Source organism: Colletes gigas, unplaced genomic scaffold (assembly GCF_013123115.1).
Source record: "Colletes gigas isolate AHSC1104 unplaced genomic scaffold, ASM1312311v1 Colletes_gigas_Sc00007, whole genome shotgun sequence".
Lineage (NCBI taxonomy): Eukaryota > Metazoa > Arthropoda > Insecta > Hymenoptera > Colletidae > Colletes > Colletes gigas.
Window position 1 is genome coordinate 8,187,368 of NW_025106636.1, and position 25,416 is coordinate 8,212,783.

General features: G+C 43.1%; 1 protein-coding gene across 3 annotated transcripts in view; it reads right to left on the reverse strand.

The window, feature by feature from the left end:
* The window catches only part of LOC122396199 (carbonic anhydrase-related protein 10), a 31,127-nt gene extending 16,743 nt beyond the window's left edge, over positions 1-14,384 (reverse strand). Inside the window, exon 1 of one of the 3 annotated variants that reach the window (XM_043394384.1) lies at positions 14,304-14,384. The gene's annotated coding sequence lies outside the window, so the exon portion shown is untranslated. Of the gene's footprint in view, positions 1-3,192; positions 3,805-14,195; positions 14,218-14,303 lie in introns of those variants that run through there. The other 2 variants (XM_043394387.1, XM_043394385.1) reach the window with 2 other exon arrangements.
* Positions 14,385-25,416: the final 11,032 nt, after the last annotated feature.

A 25,416-nucleotide genomic window follows, 5' to 3' on the forward strand; every position in this document is an offset into this window, starting at 1 on the left:
ATCCGCAGTCATCGTCGTCGGGTAGGACGCTCGAAAGGGGGCGGGGTTCCCCACTCGATCCCCCTCCACCCACGGACCTCCACTCCACCCCGTTCCACGGTACTCCAGCGGCGGTATTCTTAGGTCAGGAAAACTCGAGTGGACTCCCTTCGGCGGTCGATCGATCGATACGGGAGATCGGATCTCGCGGAAGTGTCTCTAACCTACACCGAGAGACAAGAGCCCTCCTTGTCCCGAGCACGATGACTCGGCTCTCAGCTTCCCGTTTTTCTTCCCAGGCTCGCGAGACTTCTTCGTTGCACTCGACGATCGCGCACCGCGGCATCAAAGTTTCCGCGCGTCGAGAGATTTCGAATTGGTTTTCGGATCCGCGGGACTAATTTCCGAGTCACGGGCCAGGGCGATTGCGTTTCTAATCGCGGCTCGTCGGACAGGGTCGATTTCCATGGCGTTTATCGAGATCCTTCTCCGGAGTCTACACCGTCTACGCTGGTGATCTCAACAGTGCCCCAGGGTGGAACTCGGTGATCAGAATTTTTTGAGAAGGATTTGTCAGAAATTCTCGTCACACGGAACTGTGATCGATAGGATTACCATCGCGAAAGAAGAAAGACATTTGCAGCAGCCCCTAGCTGGAACTGGGATTCTCTGATAACGATTTGTTGAGAGGGGTTCGCTATTGACCAGGATCTCGTGAACACATAGAATAACTGATGGGATTGCTATCATGAAAAGAGGAGCATCGATCTCTCTAAGATTATAGGCATGTCCCAGTCGCTGTAACTTCCTGGGTGGAAGTCGGATTCGGTGATCAGAATTTTTGGAAAAGGAATTGTCAGGATTTTTTGTCACATAGACCAACGATCGATGGAATTGATACGAAGGAAGAAGGGTGACGATTGTTCTCACAGAGTAGACACTGAATTCAGATTCAGTAGGATTTCATGACATGTTGTATAGTAACTGATTGGATTACTATGTCGAAAAGAGGAGTACTGATTGCAGAGCTCAGGGTATTTGGTACTTATACACTAGCTGAAGTCTGAGCCTCTGGATGGGAGTTGGATTCCGTCATCTATATTTGGAAAATGGTCACCACAGGTCAAGAAACCATGTCACATAGACTAATAATGAGACTACTATCGTGAAAGAAGAACACTTGCATTTGTAATAGCTAAGAAAGTATGCTCCTGGGTAGGACCCAGAGTTCCTGAAGAAGTTGATGGTTAGGACTTCGTGTCACATAGACTAGTGGCTGATAACATTGCTTTTATATAAAAAAGAAGACGTATTTATTTCATATCGTTAGGTTCATTTAGGGGCATTTTAGCTAACTACGAAATAAAGTTAATGTAGTAGCTATGGAGAGTGCTCCTGAATGAGAATCACATTCGGTGGTCAAAATAGTTAAGGACGTCAGATCATGAAAGAAAGATGACTGATTCCTTGAGAATCCTGGACATCACTCAGAGGCATTCTAGCTCCTTGTAGTATTTACACTAGCCGTGGAGAATGCCGCTAGATAGAACACACATTCAGTGATCAGAATAGTTGAACAGAGTATTGGTCCGGATTTCGTGTCACATAGATAAATGATTGATAGGATTCTTATCGTGTTTGGGGCAATATTTGCTAGATCAGCCTTACCGGTGAGTCTACCAAGACCTCGACTTTTATTTTGAAATTCCTAACTATAAACGAATTACGTAATTTATTGGTAACGTGATTGTACTCTTATAATTCGAATAATATTAATTTACCCAGCCTAAGATGATGAGAATTTATTAGAGGATGTATCGTCTCAGATATCCTAATAATTGATGAGATTACTATCACGAATAAAGTAAAATGGATTTATCTTGCATAGTGGGCATCACTCCGGACATTTTAGCTCCTCACAATAGCTGCTGTAACCCATGACAGAAATTTAGGTTCAGTGATCCCAATTTTTGAAAGCGGTATTAGCTAGGATGTCGTAGTAACAAATGGGATTACTATTATAAAAGAAAAACGACAGATTTAACTCGTGGAAGTTACTCAGGGACATTTCATCTATTGTAGTCCCTGGATGGAATTCAAATTCTGGGATCACAACTTCTGAAGAAAAGGGTAACGACCAATAGCATTGCAAGCATAAAAAATGAAAGGCAAATGTCTTTTACATAGTGGACAATGTTCAGAGGCATTCTAGCTCATTGCAATAATCGAGGAGAATGCCTCCGAACTCAGGGTACAGCAGGTTTAGCGATCGTTTGTAAAAATAATAAAGTATAGAACTGCTGTCACGAGGAAAACAGATTTTTTGGAGAACGTTCACTGCTGCTGAAGATTCCGTGTCGCGCAAGCTAATGACCGACAGGATTACTATCACGGCAAAATAAAGCTGTGCTTGTTTCGCGTTGAAGACGTCTCAAAGGAGCCTTTTAGCTCCGATACTATGAGGATATTGTTAGGATTCCGTCCCTCGGAACAGGACGATGCTACCCGATCGAAGCTACCGTCCTCGGAAGAGCGAAAGAGAATTCCTTACCCCTAAAGTGCAACGACTCGACTCACGGTTCTCGGCGAGACCCCTCCAGCGTCGACTCGTCCCATGGAAAGCGTCCCGAACGGTTCGACAACTCCTTTTTCAACTCGGTCTTTTATCCTTTCGGGACCTAGCTGCACGACCAGCGAGAACGTCAGAGGATTCGACCGACACTGTGTGGCTGAACCGTCCACATCCCGTGCACACACTCGCGGTACGCGGTTCCGCGTCGTCCCGGTGCCAAGGATCCGGTAATGAGCCACGGGATTCGATCGCGAGGATTCAGCGGGAGGATCGTCCTCCTGGAGGATTGATCCGTCCTCCAGCCGATCTGACGGTGGCGTTCGTGGCAGAGTCGCGAGCGAGGGCGGATAAAAAAGCGTGAGCGCCGAGAGGAGAGACAGAGGCGAGCGTAGGGTCGGCCGCAGGCGAGACTGGTGGGAGGACGAGCGTGCGGAATCGATCGGCGAAACGCGCGATGTTGTGCGGCCGAAATTTCGCGTGACGAGCGAAACGGGTACGGCTCCTGCGGAAATCAATAAACGGCGATCGCGTGGACGCGAAACCGAGGATCCCCGGAGTCCTCTCTAGTCCCTCGGAGGTTCGGGGTGTCTCGCGTTAACCACCGGCAGGACGAAGCCCCTCGATTATCGGCCGATACTGACCGTGGACGACGAGCAGGACGACGTCGCGTCTATTCCCCACCTCCGTCTCCTTCACGCGCTTCTCCACCTGGCACTTGCACTGTACGACGGGCCAGCACGCGACGAGAAATTCCAGACGAGAGACCTGGCACGCCTATGGCTAGTCTACGTCGGGTTGCTCGTGGCCCAGGGGCCGTGAGAGCTTTTTTCCCCACGCAATAATTTCGTTAAAAGCGCGGCTCCGCGCCTCGCGAAGGAACGACGAAGGAGGAACGACTGCCCTACGAGGCCGCTGTGTACGTTCCTCCTACCTCTCTCTCTTTCACTCCCTCCCGATCCGTACTCCATCTAGATCTCCGTCGGGCCTTTCAGGTGCCCCCCGCGTCACGCGCACGCGCGACTCCTGTCCTTTCCTCTCTCGTTTTGCCTGCCGTCTTCGTCCGTCCAAGTGCATTGCACTCGTTTGCTCCTGTATCGGGTGGCCCTCCTCTACGTTCGGCCACATCGATGCTTCCGGACACGGCGGAACGAGCGTTTCGCGCCTCCGCGCTCTTCCACTCGGTCGTCCTCGTCGTCGAGCGGCTAGGACGTCTGCGCACACGCCAGGACGTGGGCAAGGACGGAGCGTTCCTTCGGGGAGCGATACATCTGTACCGGTTACCGGAGACCTCTTCCCTTCCACCGGGGGCCGCGCGATCCCTAATGAATCGACCTTTTCGAGATGTTTGACCCTACCCCCCCCCTCCCCCTCCGGCGAGGGGATAATCAATGGGCAGCGATGGTTATCGAGTCACCGTGCCACCCGAAATTCCTCGCTCGATCACGATTCCCGCTGCCCCGGTTCCGTCTATCCATCGCTCGCTCTTTCCGTCCTACCCGATTAACCCTTACCGCCGCCCACGTCAAACTCATTTTTGACCTACAGCTAATTTACACTTTGTTACCGTCTCGTTAAATTGCCTTCGTTTTCATGCTCGTTCGTAGTTATCTACCTTTCTCTATTCTGTCACAAAAATTACGGATACTTGAGTCTCGGATCGGGTTCAGCGTAAATCGAGACGGGATAAGTGTGTAATTTGAAACGGGTTGAACGTAACATGAGTCAGGTTGAGCGTACAAAATTGAGAACACATATTATAAGACTCACACGATTAAAATAGAAGAACAAATGTTCGACGCGAAACGTTACATTAAATTAGCATTTTTGGATCCTGAGCAAATAGGTCGGAATGGATGAAAGGTGCAATTTTAAAGGAGAGCTATTTCCCGAGAAGCGAGGGTAATTCATTAGTTAATCGATTTATCGAAATAATTTGCATATTCAAGTTCGGCCAGGACTTTATCAAGCGACAAGCACGAGAAAGTCTCGGGGAAAGGAAAATTGGACGATAAGTTCTCGGAACAAGAAGAAAATGAACTAGCCTTAAGGAGCACGAATTCATTAATGATTTCAACAATTTATTAAATTCTAGTAGTCCAAAATCTAAAAATTAACCAAACTTTTACTGAACCGTATTGAAAGATGTCCTTTGGGTTACGAGTTCTTTCTTATTGGAAATAAAAAATGTTTTTCAACCTGACGAATCAGAAGATAAACGTCAGTTTTCAAGAAGCGATTATTTGCTGCTTAATGGGTTGATTCGATCAATCATCCCGTTGTAATTACGTCTCCCTAATCGGACGTTTGAATCTCCCGCTGGCTAGGGGAATCGCGATCTCTACGACAAAGGTCGATCCTTGGATAGAAGTTCGCGATAACGAAGGCCGACTACGTCGCGCGATCTTCTGCCGTTGGCGTTCTGCGGACGTGACGGGCCGGCCACGTGACCGGCCAGGATCTCGCGCGGATACGCCGAAAAGCTCCTGACTGGTCGACTACGCGGAGCCGCTTATCGATTTTCAAAGCGGCATTGCCCGAAACGCCGCTCTCCGGGCCTCCCACCGCGCCTCCGTAGTTCCTGCGATTCCGACGCGTGGCACGAGACGTACAAGGAGGAAAGGGTTGGACACAGAGACAACCGGAAACTGGAACTTCGACCTAAGCCCCAGACTACTTGTCGAATTCCTTTTTCCGTATTCCAACGTTCCAACGCTTACATGACTCGAATATTTGCCACGGGACATCTAATAATTAGTGGAACGAACAGCAACACGGGGATTCCACGTGAAAAAAATGAATCGAAAATGTAGAATTAAATCTTTTCATCCCGGGGTTTTGTTTCCAAGAAAAAGGACTTTAAAATTTTTGAGGACACTTTTTTTTTATTTTATAAAATATTCAGACCTTTCGAGATAGTGAAAGACATACTGTTTTCGAAAATTGCCTGCATCGCCAAAGAATTTTAACGCACAATTCTGAGGTTAAGATGTCCCATACGACATCTCTATTTTTCATGAAAAAGTACTAACGTGTTTACATTTTTCGGTTGTAAGCAGCTTCTGTTTGCGGACACTCTTTTTCCAGCTTTATGAAAGACTCGACGGAAGAAAAAGTAGCAGGAGTATTTGAAAGCCATTTCGCTAATTTTGCCATGAAAGGAAACTTATCCTCGTTTAATTCCACCACTTTAGGGAATCCGCGTTGTGTTCGATCGACGGGATAATTATAATGATATTCAAATAGTAAATTATTTGTTTATTAGTCCAACGGTGGAAAAATCCCTTTGGTACGGAACAATACGGACGAAAGGGAAGATAAAAGAGCGGAGTCGAGGGAGGAATGTGGCTATGCGCGTCTCTGAATCAGTAAATAAAAGGACACGTTAAGTGGACACATACAAACACACATACACGCAACCATGAAAAATTGATAAGAAAAAGGAGGGGGAACAAACACAACGAAGTTAAATGCGGTTTGCAATTATATGTGAACGTTGAAACAGTACATGTTAAGTTGACACACGTGCAGGCATGAAAAATTCATAAGAAAAAGGGAGAGACAACAAACATAACGAAGTTGATAACGGTTTGCAGTTGCATGTGGATATCAAGACCTTTTACCAACGTTCGACAAGCTTGTACCTTCCAGTTATATAAGTCTCAAATTTTTGTTGCGAAAAATCAAAGTTTGAAATGCTTATTTTTAGAAAATTTGTTAGTTCACGGTATCTAATATTTACCGATTCGAATAGTAATGTCCGATCGATAATGATATTGAAAAAAACTGCGGTATTTGAGACCGTCATAAAATATTCCGATATTAAATTATTTTGAATAATAGCGGCCATATTGGAACCGCGACCGTGTCCAGTCCGATCGCGTTGGCCGATTTCGCCTGCATCCCGAATGCGTCCGTGCACGCGGCTGCGACTGATTGCCCTCCCCCCTCGTTTCGTCGCGCCTCGCACGCCCCACCCCCTCCCACCCCCTCGTCGACGAGGATATTGAATTCGCTGCGAAACTTATGTTTGTTTTATTCATGCCGAGCACGCCTCCGAGGCCGCGAGACGGGACACGCCGATGATTATGGGTTATCGATGCTGTCCGACGTCGCGGCTCACGGCTATGCACAAAATCACCGCGACGGAGATATTGGCCTCCCGAATGAAAAAATCCGTTGTTTGACGAGCCGCGGGTAAGGACGAATTCGTTTTCATGTCACGTCCCCCCTTCCAACCGCCATTTCGCTCCACATGCCTCCACTGACTGTCCAGCCTCGTTGTATTTAGTCGTTCGACGAATCGAATGAAGTAATTCTTCCGTTCTGCTTCTCATCCTTTCTCTGCTGGGCCACGTTCCACGGGGAAACGTTTAAATCAACTTTCGAAATGGATGGACACTTCTCTTCTTTTTATTTATACGCGCGAGTGCCATTTGGTTTATTTCCCTTCCAAGTTGCCAGCGATAGAGATCGAAACGCGGAAATATGTGGAATGGAATGCTCGTCGTGGATGGGATTTATAGAAATTGTGTATTGTATCATTGTTCAGAATTCAAATTTCAGTCGGGAATTTGCATCCCTCTCCTGCAAACGCTTTTAAAACATTGTGTTTTAAATTCTTTCTCCTTTCCAGTTTAAAGGCCCTTCAGACTCCTACAGTTTGAGACCTAAATCGTTGAAATCGATGGAACAGTTTCCCAGATATCAAGTTGTAAAGAGCTACACGGGCCCTGTGCGTATGTATAGTTCGGTCCATGCTTGGTGACACTCCGAACCTCGTTCTCGCTGGGTCGAACTATACATGTCTGTTCGATGATCGATAAACGAAATTGCACCAACGATCTACTACATTTTACACGCCTTAAACTTTGTTTTAAATCTTTTTAAAATTAAACAGGCATGGTGGGGGAGGATCGATCGGAGGAAGAAGAAATATTTAAAGAATTAATTTGCTAGGAACTGAAAATATACCGTTTCGTACTATTTTCGCGAGAAAAGTGTCCAACTAAAATCGAGTTATTCGAGGAAATTGAATCTACTATTAGATTATCATAGTTGCGTAATTCTGTAGAAGCGATCGGTTGTTTCGTTATTTCGATCGGTGAAATGCTGTTGTTTTATTCAGTGCGTTTTTTAAAATAATAGTGTCTCGGTTGTCAAATGATGTTTCTCTAAATTCTAGCATAGTCATTGGGACACCCTGGACACAGTGATAGAAACAAAAGGCTCGAAAAACTTTATGAAACTTCGCCGGCAGATATCCTCGATCCAAGGTGCCTCGAGACAGTCCGAATCCCTTTGCTATAAATCATTAGGTTCTAAAACGTAGGAAGCAAGGTATAGTCGTCTAAGAAGTACCGAGAGACGCATTTTTCCCGGTATTACGAGGATCCCTCCTTCGCGATGAAATAAACAGTGGGCGGATCGGTGGTGTTCAATAAACTGTAAAAGCTAGAATAGGATTCTTATTTTAGCGGCAATAACCTGCCCTGTAACGAAGCAGCCGACAATGGATTATTGCCCTAAAGGCAATATACCGTCGTCTGTTTCTACCGCTCGCCTCGACGCGAAATGGACCTACATTTTCTCGCCCGCGTATCTTGCAGGCAATATATCACGAAATATCGACAACATGACGTCGTGCAATTAGAACGACGTCGCGTCTTTGGAAACGCGTTACCTTTCAAATAAAAATATCTTTTCTTCTACCTCGAATCAAAATATCGGGTCTACTGGAAACCTTTTATCCCCTTTTTTTATAAATCCATTATATCTTATATGGTTCAAGGAAAAGCTTTTTGGTAAATGGTAATCCCGAAGGGAATTCAAAAATTACAAAAAAAACTCGTTCCTGAGACTGAAAATATATGTATCGAAGAAGGCTCGCCGAATTTCGAGTTGCGTACATTTTAAAAATTGAAGGACGAATGCCAACGAAAATGAAAGCACGGTCGGCGCGTCCATCCCAAACACATTAGTCTGAAAGCGAGCCAAAAAATTGTTTCGGGGCAGCGTCGACGAGATACAGAAAAATGCCAACGACGACGGTAACTTCATCTGCATTACTAATGTGTCGTCGCTGTCGAAACAAATCCACCGACACGAAACGCCAACCAGTTCGTCGTCCCCCTTCGTATACAAATTTCGAAAAGCTTAAAATTCTGTTTATCCCCCGCCGTAGTTTGCATAATCAGATTCATCAAATGTTTTTGTCGCTAGAGACCGGCGATACGGACAAGACTCTTATTCAAACACAAAATTTCAAACAAGGAATAAAAAATGATACATTTCGTAACGAATAAATCAACATTTTTTTATTCAGTTCGCATTAACGATACAACGGAAATTTTGAAGTATTGAAACAAGTCTAAAAAATAAAAGATATAATTGTAAGGAGGTATGGGCGAAGGAGTATTTTAAGGAACCGAAATTAATTTAGTGTATTTTATTGCAAACGATGGAATTAAAAACGTCCTGAATGTCTTCGCCGTAATAATTTATTTACACCCAGGTAATTCGAAATTCGAAAATGTTTCGCGTGTGTCTCGTGTTTGGTACGGTTTTATACACCGCGTGAAATTCGTTCGCATTATTGTTCGAGGTGTGCTGAAACGCATTTCGAGAATTAGATTCGCCGAATGCCGTGGAAATTTCATTCGTAGCAATCGTTCGAAACGCTCCACTCGAAATGATATTTTTAAAGAAATCCAAACATTTGTGTTCAATTACGTGTACCGTCGTCCATTAAACGCTATCATTCTGGGCAATTGAAACTCGATTCCACGTGCCGCGTCAGTTTTAAAATACACGAGCCACGATGAAAATGATTAATTGGTGCTTTTAAAAAATTACTAGAAATCCTCAACGTGAATGACGTGCTTAACAAAAATTTTAACGAACGTACATCCGTATATTTTCGTTACTGCATTCTACCGTGGACTTAATACAGTCCTAAATAGAACGTAGAGCCTAATCAAATATGGATCTAATTCAATTCTAGCACAGCCTGTGCGTGTACAACGACTACAACGAATGTTAGGATACCAGAACATTGTGTAGACCTAACGTAACCCCAATGCCGTCATAATCTACACCTAATCGGAAAGCAGAATACAGCCATCGTAGCCCTAACCTAGACTAAACCGTATATAGGTATATAACCGTGGTCTTTAGCAATATTCCTGAGCATTCATCACCATCGAGGAAGCGGAGGAAACGCAGAACCAGTTCAAAGCCCGCTCCAAGCCAAACGTAATTTAGACTTTATCTACCGTAGACCTAATCTATTCCTACCGCAGACGCAATATGTATCATCCGTACACAGCGACAAGCGTAATGGATTACAAGTCACAAATTTCAAGTCTAACGTAGACCTATAATGACCGTAAAAAAGAATTTTACGATCGGGACGATTTTTATCTTCGAATCGATCGGTCTGGAAACCGATCAGTCGGGAAAGCAACGCGACGCGGGGACTCGCGAAAACGAGCTGTATTAATTAAACTGGGATCAAACACTGTAACAATAGTTACCAAACCTGCATCGCGTTAATTTACTCGTGTATGTACGCGTATTTGACGTTAGTTTTGGCGCAGAATTCAGGTGTGTTCGAACGATTGTACGATAACGACGTTGAGGAAGAAGTAAACAATTAAGAATAATTCTATCGGTGCAGTGTGTGTTGTATCGTAAGGAACACCCTGTAGATGTCGTCGCTAACGTTTCCGAGCATTCGTCGCCGGCGTTGGGGAAGCGGAGGAAACGCAATACCTGGGTCACGGCATTATGAAGTCTCCGCGTTGTGTACGTGCCGGTATACACGTGTAACTTGACAAAGAATGCAACCACGAAAGCGAAATGCACACGGTATATAACCGCGGAGCAGACAAATGTCGATGGCGAGCAACAAGTGTCGAGGGGGTCTTTACTTCTGACAATGAGTACAAAATCTGGCTGACTCGAATACGCGGGCAAGCAGGAGAAGTACGGGGACTCGTCACAAAGCGCCCTACATTCACAATTAGCGATCACGCAAATTCGGCTCTCCTTTCATTCAGCTACCGACTCTTCGTTGCAACGGTGTCTCCGTGTGTGTGTGTGTCTGTGTCCGTGTGCACGAATATGCAACGTACACGTATAATCGTAGAGTTTTAATTCAAAGTCACGTGGCATGCCGTGGCACGTGTCACGCGAAACAAGCATGAATCAACTCGCAGCTATCGTAATTGATAATTGGCCGTGACAGGAATTTACTTAATAAGCGATGGCGGCGATAAGTGACGCGCATTCGAGCGAAACATTCGTCTTCTTGCAACACGATTAAGGGGGGAGGCACCTGTAAAATTGTAAAACGAGAAGCGATATTTGACAAATTTTTTACAGCATAAGGGTTCGATGAAACTTTTCGCCACTTTCCATGTATATTCTTCAACATTTCGAGATACAAATATTTTTTTTTCGTTACGTTTTATCGACTTTGAATGAGATAGTAAATGTTATCGAAATGTCATTCGAGAAAATCGAACGACATTTTGTTCACGATAGTACTACGCGTCGTTTGAACCGCAATCCTTCCTTAAAAAATGCAAAAGTACTGAGAATTGTTTTTCGAGAAATCGACGCCGACTTTTGTCCGAGGTTCGACATTTCAGCAGCTTGAAAGACAGAGTTTGTAACGACCCGATGGACCAATTTCGTAGCAACCCGAGGGAGAAAATTCGTATCAACTTGGAGAAAGAAGTTTGCAGCAACCTGAAGGGCATAGTGGTACTTTTTCGATGGTAGAGCTGACACGGAACCGGTCGAACTAGAATTTACTCGTCGAATAAACGTACGCCCCGGCGAACGAGAATTGTTTTGGAACCTAGAACGCGCAGTAAATTTCAATTTATCCACTGAATTAACACCGTTCATGTTTATCGGATGGAAAACTAAATCTCGCTAAATTTGTGAAAATTAAATTTCACGGCGATTGATCGACGCAAATATTCGCGTTTTTCCCCCCCTCTTCGCCACCACTCGAGATCACTTAATTAACGTTTGTTACGCTTTATGCGAATCCGGGCCCCGTTCGCGCGGAACGGGTTTCGCTCGAAGATTATTTCACATTTCATTTGACAGAAGATTCCACGGTTGTCGTAAAATTACACGGAACCTTTATTCGATAAGTTTTTCACATTTCATTTGACGCAAGATTCATCGGCTCTCATAAAGTTACTTCCACAGGAACCTTTATTCGATAACTCCTCCCTCCCCGCCATTTTATTTGCCCGTTACGCTCTTCAACTTTCGCGAGAAGTTTCGCGGGATCACTGTTCCACGGATGCCTTGTATTTCTCGGTTCGAGCTCGAGATCACCTCAAGGTTATGCTATAATACACCGTCGAATACAAAATACATCCCTCAAAAAAGTGAAGGGCAATTTTTGGTATGGGGGAAAAAAAAAATTTGAAAACCGATTAAAAATCGACGAAATCTCCAAAACAGTTCGAGTCTCTAGACTCGTGAATCGCGCTATACAATTTGCTCGTTCGACTATTATTCGGAGATGTATTGCTTCGACTTCGGGTTACTTCGACAAACGAGACCTCGTGAGATTATAAAACCCATTTTGCCATAACTTTTCGACGTACAATGAAATAAATCCACGCCCGCGGAACGAAACACCAGGCCTAGCGATTCACGGGCGAAGTAACCCGCACAAATACCACAATAACACTGAGAGAAACGGGCAACGACGATAAAACTCAGATCCCATCGAGGCGCCCTGTTTCTTTCGTCGGCTTACCCAGGTTCTTCTTTCTCCCCCCTCGATTATCGGGGTCAAGAGTGTATTTCGTATCTGCTTCCCAAAATTTATATCGAGACAAATGTCTTTCCGTATCTCCGTCCACCGTTCTCGTTTCTCCGATCGTCATTATCCGTCCCGACCTTGCTCGTTCGATTCCCTCGCATGTTTGCCAAGCCACCCGCTAATTTCGCCCGCGGTTTCTTCGTCCGGACGAGGATATTGCGACCAGGAAGAAGATAATTACCGTGGAAGTTCCGCTAGGTAACATTTCCTTTCCTTTTTCCACGAAATTCGGTTTCGCTTTTTCGCATTAAGCAAATACGCTTTTCGAGCAACTCTGGCTCCGGTGATAAACTCGCGCAACCGAATAAACAGATAATGGATGAAATATTTCCATGTGCTTTAATGCATCGCGTTTCCTACGAGACAGTAATGTCGCTTTTAAACAATTGGAGAAACCGCGTGCGCCCAACATTCTGCCGCTTGTTTCTCCGATCCTTAACAGAACGAATTTCTTTAGCTTCTTAGCAGTGCCCGCTTTCAAGCGACAATTTTTACCCCGGATTCAGGTAACGGACTTCTCCACTTTGAGATTTATACGTACACAGTTTGGGAACAAACCTCATTAATCTCGATTTCAAATAAAGCGAATACTGATTTCTTTGTTCACTTGAAAGCGGGCACTAGCGTATATGTGGACTGTCTTCAATGTATTTTAACTGTTAGAAACGGTATACGGAACATCCACTCGAAAGCTTCAAAAGGGTTAATCCAATCTCGTTATTTCTTTCCACGGAATGTTCAGAGTACGATCGTCATTACGTTTAATCGAACGTGAATTGACGGCACAGCGCATAAAAAGGTCGCTGGGTTATTACCGCGCCAAATCGATCACTTCTTGCGCTCGAATGCAGGAATTTTTTAAAAATTGAAACATGATACAACCCACGTAAAATTAAACAGGCTTCCATCATCTTTCAACTGGTTCCTAATTATAGTTAACATTTTCTATAAAGCCCATAATTTTATTCTTAAACAATCGAAAGTTACATAACTTTCTCAGACCTCGTCAACATTCTTCCAACCTTGACAATTAATTTATTTAGTTTCGTAACGGACACTCGCGTTATTCGTGTGTAAAAAGCGACAGTCAGTCCATTAAATATTTATTTTTAGTCTTAATGGATCGGCACTCGACATTTTCCATTAATGAAATGACATCTAACGGGAGCATCGATAATCTGCCTAAGTACTAGGTCCTCCGTTGTCGTTGTCGACGGTTCTGTATTCTTCTCTGTTGCGGTTCTCGCCGACGGCGTGGACGTTTCAAACTGTGGGAACGTGAAAACGATCGGTGAAGCGTTCACGAATTTTCCCCTCGTGTTTTTTATCGCGTGCGTCACATTTTCCAAGACGGACTTGTCCGCGAAGGTGACGTGCCCTTTCGAGAAACACGACAGCACGACAAGCAGAAGGCACCAGTTCACAAAAAAGCCCATTGTTGCAGTGCTTTTCTGGCAAAATTACAATTAAATTATAAAAATAAAAAATCCGCTCGTCTGTGTGTTTGTGATTTCCCTATATCTTCTACTATTTTCATTAGACCCGGATGAAATTTCGTTTATTCACGCTTTGTGTTCCAGCGAAAAGTATAGGCTATTTAATTTGTAAGGATATTAACTATAAAGCAGGCTACTGAGAGACTTCACGCGAGCGAATGATCGGTTTGTAGTGTAATTTTTCCAAAACAAGACGTCACGAATAACGAGCACAGATCGAAGTCAGTAACAAAAGGTAGCAACGAACGAAACAAAAATTTTTACACCGTTATTTGTGAATAAAATTTTAACCCACTCCCTACGGTAGCAGTTGACATTTTCCCTTGGCTCGTCGACGGCACTCGCGAGACTATAAGACCCGTTTCGCCATAACTTTTCAGGGTACAATGGAATAAAACCGTACCTGCGGAACAGGACACCAAGGTCTGGCCGGTTCACGGGCGAAGTAACCCGTACAAACACCACAATTACACTGAGAGAAATGGACGCCGACGATAGAACTCGGACGCCGCGAGATACCCCGGTTTCTTTCGTCAGTGCATCAATTCCTTCGTTTTTTCTCCCATTATTGGGGTCAAGAGTGCACTCCATTATCTGCTTCCTAGAATTTGTATCGGTACAGATGTTTTCCTGTATCTCCGTCCACTGTCCCCGTTTCTGCGGTCTTCATTATCTGTCCCGACCCGATTCGTTCGATTTCTTCGCGTGTTTGCTAAGTCACCCGCTAATTTCGACCACAGTTTTCCACTCCCGGCGAGGATATTGCGACCAGAAGACGCGGTAGAACGAATCCAAGTCGAAACAAGGGCGAATAATTTCTGCAAAGTAGCCTGTACTTTGTGTCGGAACATGAGTAGCAACTACCCAAAGTTTCATCCAGATTGGTCAAAAATTACAAGAATTATAAGGACGTCACAAACCCACAAATTCTTTTATTATCAGTAGACTGCATATCTTTATGCAAATTCACATTTTTATTAATAGAATTAATGAAACGGAAGCGTCGCAGAGGGCTGTCTCAACCTCTAAATATAATAATTCGTATCTTACTTTAAGTATTTCTTATATTTTTGCATATTAAATGCATTCTGTAGTTTTTTGAGGATTAAAATTTCCCACAAATGCATAAACATCCGCAGTCTAATTATCAGCGTACACGGTACAGGTGTATATTTCTATCTCCAATAGAGAATAGAATTTGGAAAATAGCGTCGAAAAAGTTGAGACCGGTCTGGCGGTGGCCGATACTTGCGTTTCAACTGGCCCGAAAGGGTTAATCCCGTTTCGTTATCCCCTTTCACGGGAACGTTCAGCGCGCGATCGTCATTACGTTTAATTGGACGTGAATTGGCGGCCCGTCGCGTAAAAAGGCCGCGACCATTGACGCGTTCAAGCAGCCTTTTCCTTTCGCAAAGTTTACCGCGCGTTCTTTAAATATGTGCGGCCGACTTAAGCGCGGCTTGTAAAGACCAGCGCGCTTCAAGTGCGCGCTGAAGCACTACTTTTCTTCTAATCCGCAAGTAAGTTGTCGCCCCCCCCCCTCCCCCCCTTTGTGGCGACACGGTTATTACAATGCGGTCGTGTGGGTGTCGCGTGCACACACAGTCGACGCTAATAGCGTTCCACGTCCTTTACACGGCGAAAAAGCTGCCGCTCGCTGTCGTTTTTTCGCACGACAGATTAAGTAACGATCGCGTACGCCGTAAACGGTTGAGAAGATTCGCGCTGGCTGTGCCTCGTGACTTTTAATTCAAGAAAATAGCGAAAGGATCTTGGAAATTTTCGTCGCTAGATGGCGCCATGGTAGCGTTTCGAATCCATTTTGAGGTTAGGACAAGATAATCGTCGTTGGAGCTGATATTTCCATAAAATTAAATAGCCTATACTCTTCATCGAAACGTAAGGATCAAGTGGACAGCATTTCGTATGGATCGGACAAAAAATTTGAGAGTTCTAAGGGAATTACAAACACACAGAACCGTGGTCTGTAAATATGCAGTATAGAGTGGCGCTGCCTGATGTCAACAGTGGGAACTATTCCACTACCAACTTGGGCTTTTTAACGTAAATTTTCACTAATTTAAAAATTAAATGAAAGTCCACGCTATTATAGGCATCAATACATGTAATGCGGAATGTAGCTGAAAATATACTCAAAGGCCTCAGGTCCCTGATATGCGCCGCCATTAAGAAAAAATAAATTAATTCCAGAGAGTCCCCGTTGGAATTTTTAATCTCGACAACATTCGACCACGTTTATTAAAAATTAGACTCGGTGTACGTTCGCGAGAGCTCTCGTTTCGTTTAAATGAATTTACCTTTCTTGGCGTCCTTTGACAGATATCGCGATAATATTCCGAAAATAACGAGCAGGTTTTCATAAAATGACCGCGTCAGAAACTGGGCATTCTGGGTCCCGGTGATTTAGCGTTTGTATTAAATGAGAAAGCAACACGTTTCGTAGGAAGTTTTTAATAAAAGTACATTTCTCGGTGCCCGGGCAGCCCCCGACCAAAGGCGTAAACGCCCCGTGCAATGCTCGCGTGCGTCGAAAACCGCTTGACGAGACGCGTTTCTGAAATTTAACAAACATTTAAACGTAATATTTCGGTGTACGAAAAAAAAAAAAAAAGAAGAACGCGCGCGTATCGTCACGGTCTAAGCGTTCCATAGAAACGTAAGAAATATTTTTCCAACGGATTTTGTCCGAGTAGAAGTTTGCGCATTATTTCTCAGCTTTCTGCCGGCCCGGAGAAAGGAGAGGATTTTATCCCGAACTCAGTCATGTGCAACAAAGGGGTATTGATATGGGCCGTGCTTGTGAAACGGGCCAATAGCTGCGGCCGCCATTGTCACCCGCGGCCAGATCCATACCGAAGATATCTGCTGTATTCTTCCAACTACAAATTCCCCCGGTCAATTTTTTCCCCCACCCCGGTGTATCATCGTAACGTATCTTTGCACTTCCTGTCAGTCTCTGCGATACGTCGATACCCAGCCGCGAACATTAGCCATGCATAGGGAACGAAACGATTATCATATCGACCATCGTTATTCAGGGTTGGATTTAACAGTAGCCTATTGCCGGCTCTCGGTGTTTCCAGACTACAAAAACCGATAACAAAACTTTTCTCGATAATATTTCAACGCCTCGAACGTTCAACCCTTTCATAGATAAGACTTGTTAATGGTAAACAGTGCGATCGGAAAAGAAATTCGTACACAACGCTTGTTTCGTGGAACGTGAAACGGTAAAACGTATCCAACCCCTTTGACATTTAAACGTACCACAAATCGAAAATATCTCAAATTTCCGTCTTCGATTATACCGCGTGGCATAAATATAAATCGTACCAAATTACGCTGGAAATATCTTATAATTGATCCGTGGATTCTATTTGTATCTATCCGCGGCGCTAAACCGATAATAAACTAAATGTTTCATCGGGACGATGAAATAATTCGAGGAGCAACGATCCTCGCAAATAGAATGATTAATCAATCGCCGAAAATCTGTCGTCCTTGTCCGACGATGCGAAATGACATAACAAAATTCGTGCAGAAGTGGATGTTGTTATGTCCGTGACACGGTATTCAAATGACGAACAGATTGTAGGTCAGCGTTGAATATTTTATGAGTTGTTTGGATGGCGAAGTTGAATTTATTACATAAACTCCACACACCCCGGAGCCTCGCGACATGATACTTGATGTTAAGGTGATAATACGGTTCGTTACCAGCCACGAAATTTATAACCCTCCCGGTTTACAGCAACTTTCCCCTCGAAATAATAATTAAACAGCTACTCCCGTATTAAGCAGATCCATTTATTATCGTCCCCGACCCCATCGTTTCTCGTCGAAAATACTTTCACTCGATTAGAATTGTTGTATTTCCATTAAAAAAATTTTCATCGCCACTTTATTCTGTTTAAAACGTGTGGATGAATTTTTCTATTAAAAATTAAATGGAAATGAAATGTTCCTAATATTCTTGCACTCCTATTTTTTGGTATCGATGAATTTTGTAAAGCAGGTCGTCGATAATTAAGTTTAACGAATATCCGGTTCACATTTGGAAACTTATTGGGAAATATCCATAGATTATTAAATCCCTCTGAAAAAAGTCAGAAATTTCATTTAAATTTCATGGTTCAGTCGATGCGTCCAAGTTGATCGATCCGGGCATTTTTCGCGCCAGACGTTCCAAGTGTAATGTTTAAACTGCAAAACATCCTGGTATTGTTAAAATACAATACATATTCCCTATAACCCAAACGTACATCAAATTTGTTTGATAATTACTATCGTCTCATCCTTCTTTTTCGAAGACTTGTACAAATTCGTAAGGAGGCAAACAATCTAGGAAATGTCGATGATGAAGTATAGTTTCGAGAAAGAAGGATTTCCCCTTCGAAAAGATTGCATAATATTCAGGTATTAAGGAAGTACACGAATTGGGCTGTCCAATGATGGACTCATACTACTTACATGGTTTACCTGTACTACTTGTTCTAACACAATGCACCTGAAAGAAATTGTTTGCCTACCATAATATTTGCCACTTCCAAACGAGTAAGACTTTCTTCTGGAACTTTTCCCTATTGTCAAAAACCAATGAAATATTTAAGATACTCATGTTGGGTGGGACTCGATGTATATGATGTATAGTAGGGAGAACGAAGAATCAGACTTGGATTAAAAATATAGTATTGTCGGTCAGAGGAATGTTTGCTTAGTCATGTAGGTCTTCCAAAGGCTGACCAAAACGTCTGGCTCAGTAAGACTGACTAACAACTCCTGTCAGGACTAATCTTCCTTTCTCCCTGCTATACATTTAGTATACTATCTTCGTAATATCGAATTAACATTAAATATGTTCTTCTATGAAAGGAAGTAATAAATACATACACACAGAAAATATAGAAAAGGATATAAATGTAGGCATAACCACATATTTACAAATCCGTGCAACTCAAAGACTTACTGAGAGCATATTCATTACACCATGAGGTATGCACAAATGTTCGAAGGATATGGGCAGAAAGGCGGATGAAAAGTTAATAGCGAGCCTCAGGTGCGCCAAGAAAGAGAAGCAGGAAATATTTCGGGGAATAGAGAACGGTAGGGATGGGGCGGGGGGGGGAGGGGATTCGTCCCGTATGTAAGAAATAAGAAGCGCTCGAGCAACGAAACTGTAACAGAATGGAGGATGGAACCCGGGCAAACGAAAGCAATTTGACGGGAAGAAGAGAAAACGTCAAGACCGGAGCGTAAAGAAAATTGCAGAAGGGAAATCGAAAAGGGAAACACAGATGAGTCGAGATTCTTCTTTCGAGGTTAGGTTTAAACGAAGTTCCTTTGTTTGAATACGTGAATCATAATATTTGATTAGTTTTGAATATAGGATCAACGCTTCGATTAAAAAGTTGGACACCCGTTGAAGTACAGTGATCGTTCGAAAATGTCCGTATCAGTATCAGAAACGAAATCGTCAAAAGCTTCTAATGGAATTAGACACACCCAGTACGCTTAAAACCTACAACGTATACTAGTCATGGTAGAAGCAAGAAAGAATCCACTTCGAAAGCTTTAGTCTACCATTGATTGACTGACTTTCAGAACTAATCACGCAGAAATTCGATTACCGTTCGTGCTGTACAGTCGGCCATTCAATCAGTCCGCCTCGAGTCTCGTGACGAGATGGTGTGTAAAATTAGTCGATCGAAGTTACGAAATTCTCGCAACTTCATGCGATAAAAGAACACCGAGGCATTCGGAGCTCGCAATTTCTATTTTTCTGAGGATCCCCGTTCCTCCAAAGTGATCCTTTCGAAGCTGATACACTCGACGACAGCGATTCGTATCGTTTGACTCACTTCATGCTAACCTTTTTTGTTATTACGTAGTTGAAACACTAGATACAGTACAATGCTGTACGCAGAATCAATCTTTAGAAACTGAAAGTTCACATAAAAATGAATATAATTGCATTATAGATAGTTACAAGCGTTATATAGTTATAAACGACAGTTCGGTGATTCTGCGCAACTATAACGCGCAGCTGGAGCAACGCCATCTAACGTTCCACCCATGTAACTAGACGCTGTCCAAGATGGAGGAGATGAAGCAGAACAAATCACTGTCATCAAGATTCTAACGAATGAAATAGAGGAAGAGACAGTTCGATTTTGTTAGTTTCGAGCATTGGACGCGATTATCGTTCGAATGAAAGCAATTCTGAACTTCAAAGGAAGTTCGACGCTTTTAACGAGCGGCGAATTTTGTACCCAACGGAAGCTTCATCGAACTGATGAAGCATATTAAGTAAGCATGGCTGAAAAGCAAAGGTTAGGGGGAATCTATTTACAGAGAAATGGATTCGTTTATTACTCAGAGATTACGTAAACCCTATTACGAACGAAGAACGAGAAAAGAGGCTATCCAACGACTATAGATCTCTGCTCTTCGAACTGTAAATAACTTGATTGCGAATGCCAGCATTCTACAAAAGATACTCACAAGTGGCATCCGATTTAATTCTATGGATCCGAGGAAATTCTTGGCGAAAGTATTTTTTCTACACGAACGATTCCTTTCTACAAGATGTCTTCGTGAATCGAAGATAGAGAAAGATATTCTATTCATTAACAAACCTAAATTCTGTTGTCTTGGGGAAGAAGTTAAGCAATTTTAGTGGCGCCATCTACCCACATCGCTATTAAGAACCTACGCGCAATCGATGTTTTACATTCTTTGCGAGACTCTATCGAGATACTTGTTCAAAGAAGTTACTAGCGCGGAAAACATTTTTAACTGAAATTTTCACGAGCGTAAAACCTGAGAGATATTTTTCATCGTTCTTATAGCATTCGAGGAATTTTAGCGACGTCTTCTTGAACGTATTTGGCCTGCTACTTCGACCAAGGAAATTGAATGAGAAACGAAGGCGAGAACATTATTACGTTTCGACTCTCTCGTTTAGAATCATTTTCAAAATCTACGAACACGATAATATAGTTTACAAAATGAAATATATATAAAACTATATTAGTTACTTTCGGTTCGACAGATAATATAAGAAAATATCGAGGAGGGAATCGCTTGATTCGAAAATTCGTATAATCGGGATCGATGGGACACGAAACTTTTCCTAACCTAAAATTTTAATGACATTCTGTCCCCCCCCTCCCGGATACTCAACACGTTCACATGCAAATAAAACAGTGCTGGTCCTCGAGAAATCGTTAGTGAAAGTTCGACGTGTCGAGAGCCCCTGGAACGTATTATTAGTGCACGTTAATTCCTGTATAATAAGCCCATTAAAATCTTCTTATTCGGCCAAGTTGAAGCAGGCGCCGCCCCCTCTCCCCTCCCCCCTCTTTCTCTACTTTTTTTCCGCGGGACTTTGAATGGCGTTTATTAGGGCCACGACTCTACCATCGAGAGCCACTTCGAAGCTAGCAACATCGCGGCAGGATCATTAAATCGGAAAAATTACTGCAGCGCGGCGAACTTCCGACGTGAAACTTTTTTTCTTTTTTCTTTTTTCCTCTTTCCCTTTCTCATTTTTTTCGTCCCGGATACGACTCACTTTTCGCAACTTTCAATAATAGCTTGATGATCCGAAGAGACAAGGCCAATTTCTTCTTCTAACCTACATTCCATCTCTTCATCCGCCATGTTCTATCGCGAACATTTATATAAATTCCAAAATAACGAACTACTTAAACCTTACAGTTTTAAGTAAAAATTAATTTCTCTTCGTGCAGTGGAAAAATGGGGAACGCTCAGTACGGTCGGATGTAATGCTCGCGAAGATAACATCTCTTTTCCCCAGTTTTCGAACGCGTCAAATCTAAATTAATCCTCGGGCTCTCGAGCGTCCTTTGGAGCCGGCAAGTCGATCTGGCGCACCGAAATCTCTCAATGTTTCACATGTCATTGAGTATTAACGCGGCGCTTAAGTGAATTTCGACGACGCACTCCACGGCGCGTGCATGCAAAATTCAATATTTCAATTTCCGACAAATAGCCCGGACCCCGCGCGGGTTCATCCACTTATTCAGCATCCGATAAATTTTCAATATTCAAGCTCCCCCCCTCCCTCCCCCCCAACTTCACCCGCTGTGCACAGAGCCGGGACGTCCGTTTATCCGACGTGGTTATTTTCGTTCGTTGACACGTGTGTACGGGGCATTAACACCGAAACGCGTCGCTTTGCATTTCAAAAGTTGCTTACAGGACCTCCGATGAAGCGCGATGTAATCGACAAGAAGCTGATCGCGTGAACAAGCAAGGGAAAGGTGTCGGGTAAACTGTTTTAATTGCAGACCCGTGTTCCGGATAGGCCGGGCTTTGACACCCCTTGTTCCAGAGACAAGTAAACCAACGATTACCGCACTTTTCGCTAGGAAAACCGGGGAATCCAATCTCAATACTCATCGTAATGTGTCGGCCAATACTGTAGGAGATTTGTTTTGAATATTTGTGTCACGCTGTAGTTTGGTTCAATGGTAACTTATGTGCAAAAGGGTTGAAAGTGTTTTGTTAAAAAAAGAAGGGGTTACTAGGGGCAGTGAGACAACGGGGAGAGAGAAACGAGTGATTGGAAAAGACGGACGGTATTTGAATTTGTGTTGTCAATTAATGTGATTTTAATTTGTGTAAAAGGATCGTGTGCTTGGTGTATTTCAAATTCGTTCATATAATTAGATCTTTTGTACATTTGTTCCAAATACGATTCTCTTTTTTAAATCCTACAATACTTTTTAGCAAATAATTATTACGCAATGATAATCACCGAGCTCAGCCTGGAACAGATTTCGTCTGAATCGAACAGTAATCTTTTCAGCGTCGATTGTTTAATGCACAAGGTACCCAGGAAGAAGAGAATGCTTTCCAAGAGAAGCTGAACGCTTGATGCGGACATTTGTTAATCAGTCCATTGAACATGGCCGTTCACGGAATTCTCGTAAGGCTCGCGAAAAGATCGTGCCCGAAAAAAAAAAAAAGAGAAAAAGGAGGAAGAAGGCACCCGAGTAAGCTTCTTCCTCCGCGCATAATGATCTCGTCGCATCCGTGGCCCCAACAATGAAGATCGATAATTCGAAAAGGTCGAGTAGCCATGCTGCTGGGAAAGGATTCGCGAAGCTACGGAAATCTCTCAGCCAGCCACCGAAGAACACATCGAGACGGTGCCAGCCGTATTTCAAAGGATTCCGCGACAATTCTCCACCCCGCGAGAGCTTTGTTATCGCGTCGCCTTTCTGCGGGTACCTGCTCGCTTTCGACGCGTTTCTTCGCGGAGATATTCTAGGTCAGTACCAGCCAAACCGTGCTCGCCCCATCCTCCGAATTCCTACAACCGAAACCGAAATACTTCAAGTTCTTTAAAAGGATGATCATTACGATAACTTAAGCCCCCGGAACTATCGGGGTGAAATATTTGTCGGATAGCTGGTAGAACCAGGTCGATTCGTTCCTAATTAGAAGAACACCGATTCAGGATGAGTCTACTGTCTGGGACTAGTGACTTTGTTCTTGTTGGAAATAGAAAGAACGTTCTGGAGGACGGTCTTATTGGAAGAGTAAAACAGGTGGGATGTAGGAATATTAATGTATGGAATAATTAAGAATCGAATCGCGGAGACAGTGAAGGGAGGAGGGTACGAGAGTATATTGGTACATGGATATAGGAGTACTGAGGTATAAAAGTACTATGGAATTGGAATTTGTAGGGTATAGAGGTCTACGAATATATGAGTACGAAGATTATAGGGATATTGAGACTGTACTGGCGCACAGAGATACTGTGCAATAAGAATATATGGATATGCGAGCAGAAATAAGGGTAGAACATGGGGGATACAAACATATGAAAGTATTGATGTTCCGAGACGTTCTAGCCACCACCTATGCAGGTACCTGATTTAACTAATTTTCATTAAAAAATGTGATAAAAGCAGGAGTGGGGACAGTGACCTTGGACGGCCAATTCATTCTGCCTACACTTCGTAACCCATGCAACAGCTGTGTTCCTCCTAGCGACACTGTTTGTGACTTCCGAGAACATGGAGGCAGGAATTTTCATGCCCAGTATTTTTCATCGGTATAAAACAGATAAGAATTGATGGAAGCATTGTACCAAAATCTAGGTTTCCATCTGGATAACAATTTCTATCGAATGCGTAAAAATTGTGAAAAGATATATTTCGGAACACAACAGTCAAGGTTGGCTTTAAATAGCTTTCGGAGTCAAGTACGAAAAGGCGGTGGCAGCTTACCGAAAGATAATGAAAAAAAGCTGAAAGAGCGGCGTCGAGAGCGAAGAAAACTATTACGGGACAAAAGGAGAGCGAAGTGGTGGCTGTGCCTTAAATGTGAGAAATGGCGGCACGAAACGCGAGTGTCGAGTGCACGATAATCTCGACGAAATTTTTGGGGGACAAAGACAAAATGTGCCTTGGGAAAGCAGTTAATTAACAAAAGGACGCTTTAAAAAAATTGCATAATGCGAGGGTATAAATTATCTGTATCGCCATCCCTAACAGTTACTTTTTTCCAACAAAAACGACTGATCGAACAACACACGCATGAAACGTCATACTTGCACTTCTGTTGCACGTTTGAAATCTTTTTAACGTGAAATTAATTATTACGAAATATCGATTTAAATAATGAGGAAATTTTGTGTATTGCTCTTATAGCGAAGAAAGGATTTGTAAAGCAGATCGAATTAGAAATACACGTTTATGCTTCATGTTTGCATAGTATCTGTAAATAGCATTCGAAACTTTTTGCGCAGTTTTTCAATAAAATGTTAAATCGAAACGGAAACCGATTAACGATACGTCCGGTGGAAACTTCACGAACAGTTGAAATATTGCTTTCTAAAAGCAATACTGTTTCTGAAACCTATACTGCGCGAAACTTTCTCCGTTATTTCATTCGCTGTATTTAGCACCGAAGAAACTTTAAGGGCCATAACAGTTTTAGATAAAAAAAAAACAAAAAAAAACATTTCCGATAACAGAATCCTGTAAAATTATTAAGCTATTGGAAGATCGAATAAATCGATGCTGGTAACGGTAAAATTCAACGAAACATTATTACGGGTTTATCAGTTAAACGATAAGGGGAGAAACAAGCAATGTTATAAAAGGGGTTTATTGAGAAAATCAATCTCTGATACTTTCGTCCACCGCTAAAGAAACAAGGTTCGATGAATTTCTGTAATTCCATTGTTCCGTACTCTGATCAGGTAACAAAAAATCACAAAAAACGTTTCTGCTTTTTGACATTGTGTGATTCGATAATTTCGCAGCCCCCAGTCGACACCGACGAACCGCCTACCCCTTCAATTAATAACAAATATTCGTTAGCGATACAACTTTCATTTCGCCCAGGCGTCGACGTCGCTTTACTTCGGAAAGTGTAAATGTTTCGCTAAACTTTCATGAAATCAGCAAAATTGCGCGACTGCAAACACCTGCGCCACTCGACGTTCGGTCATC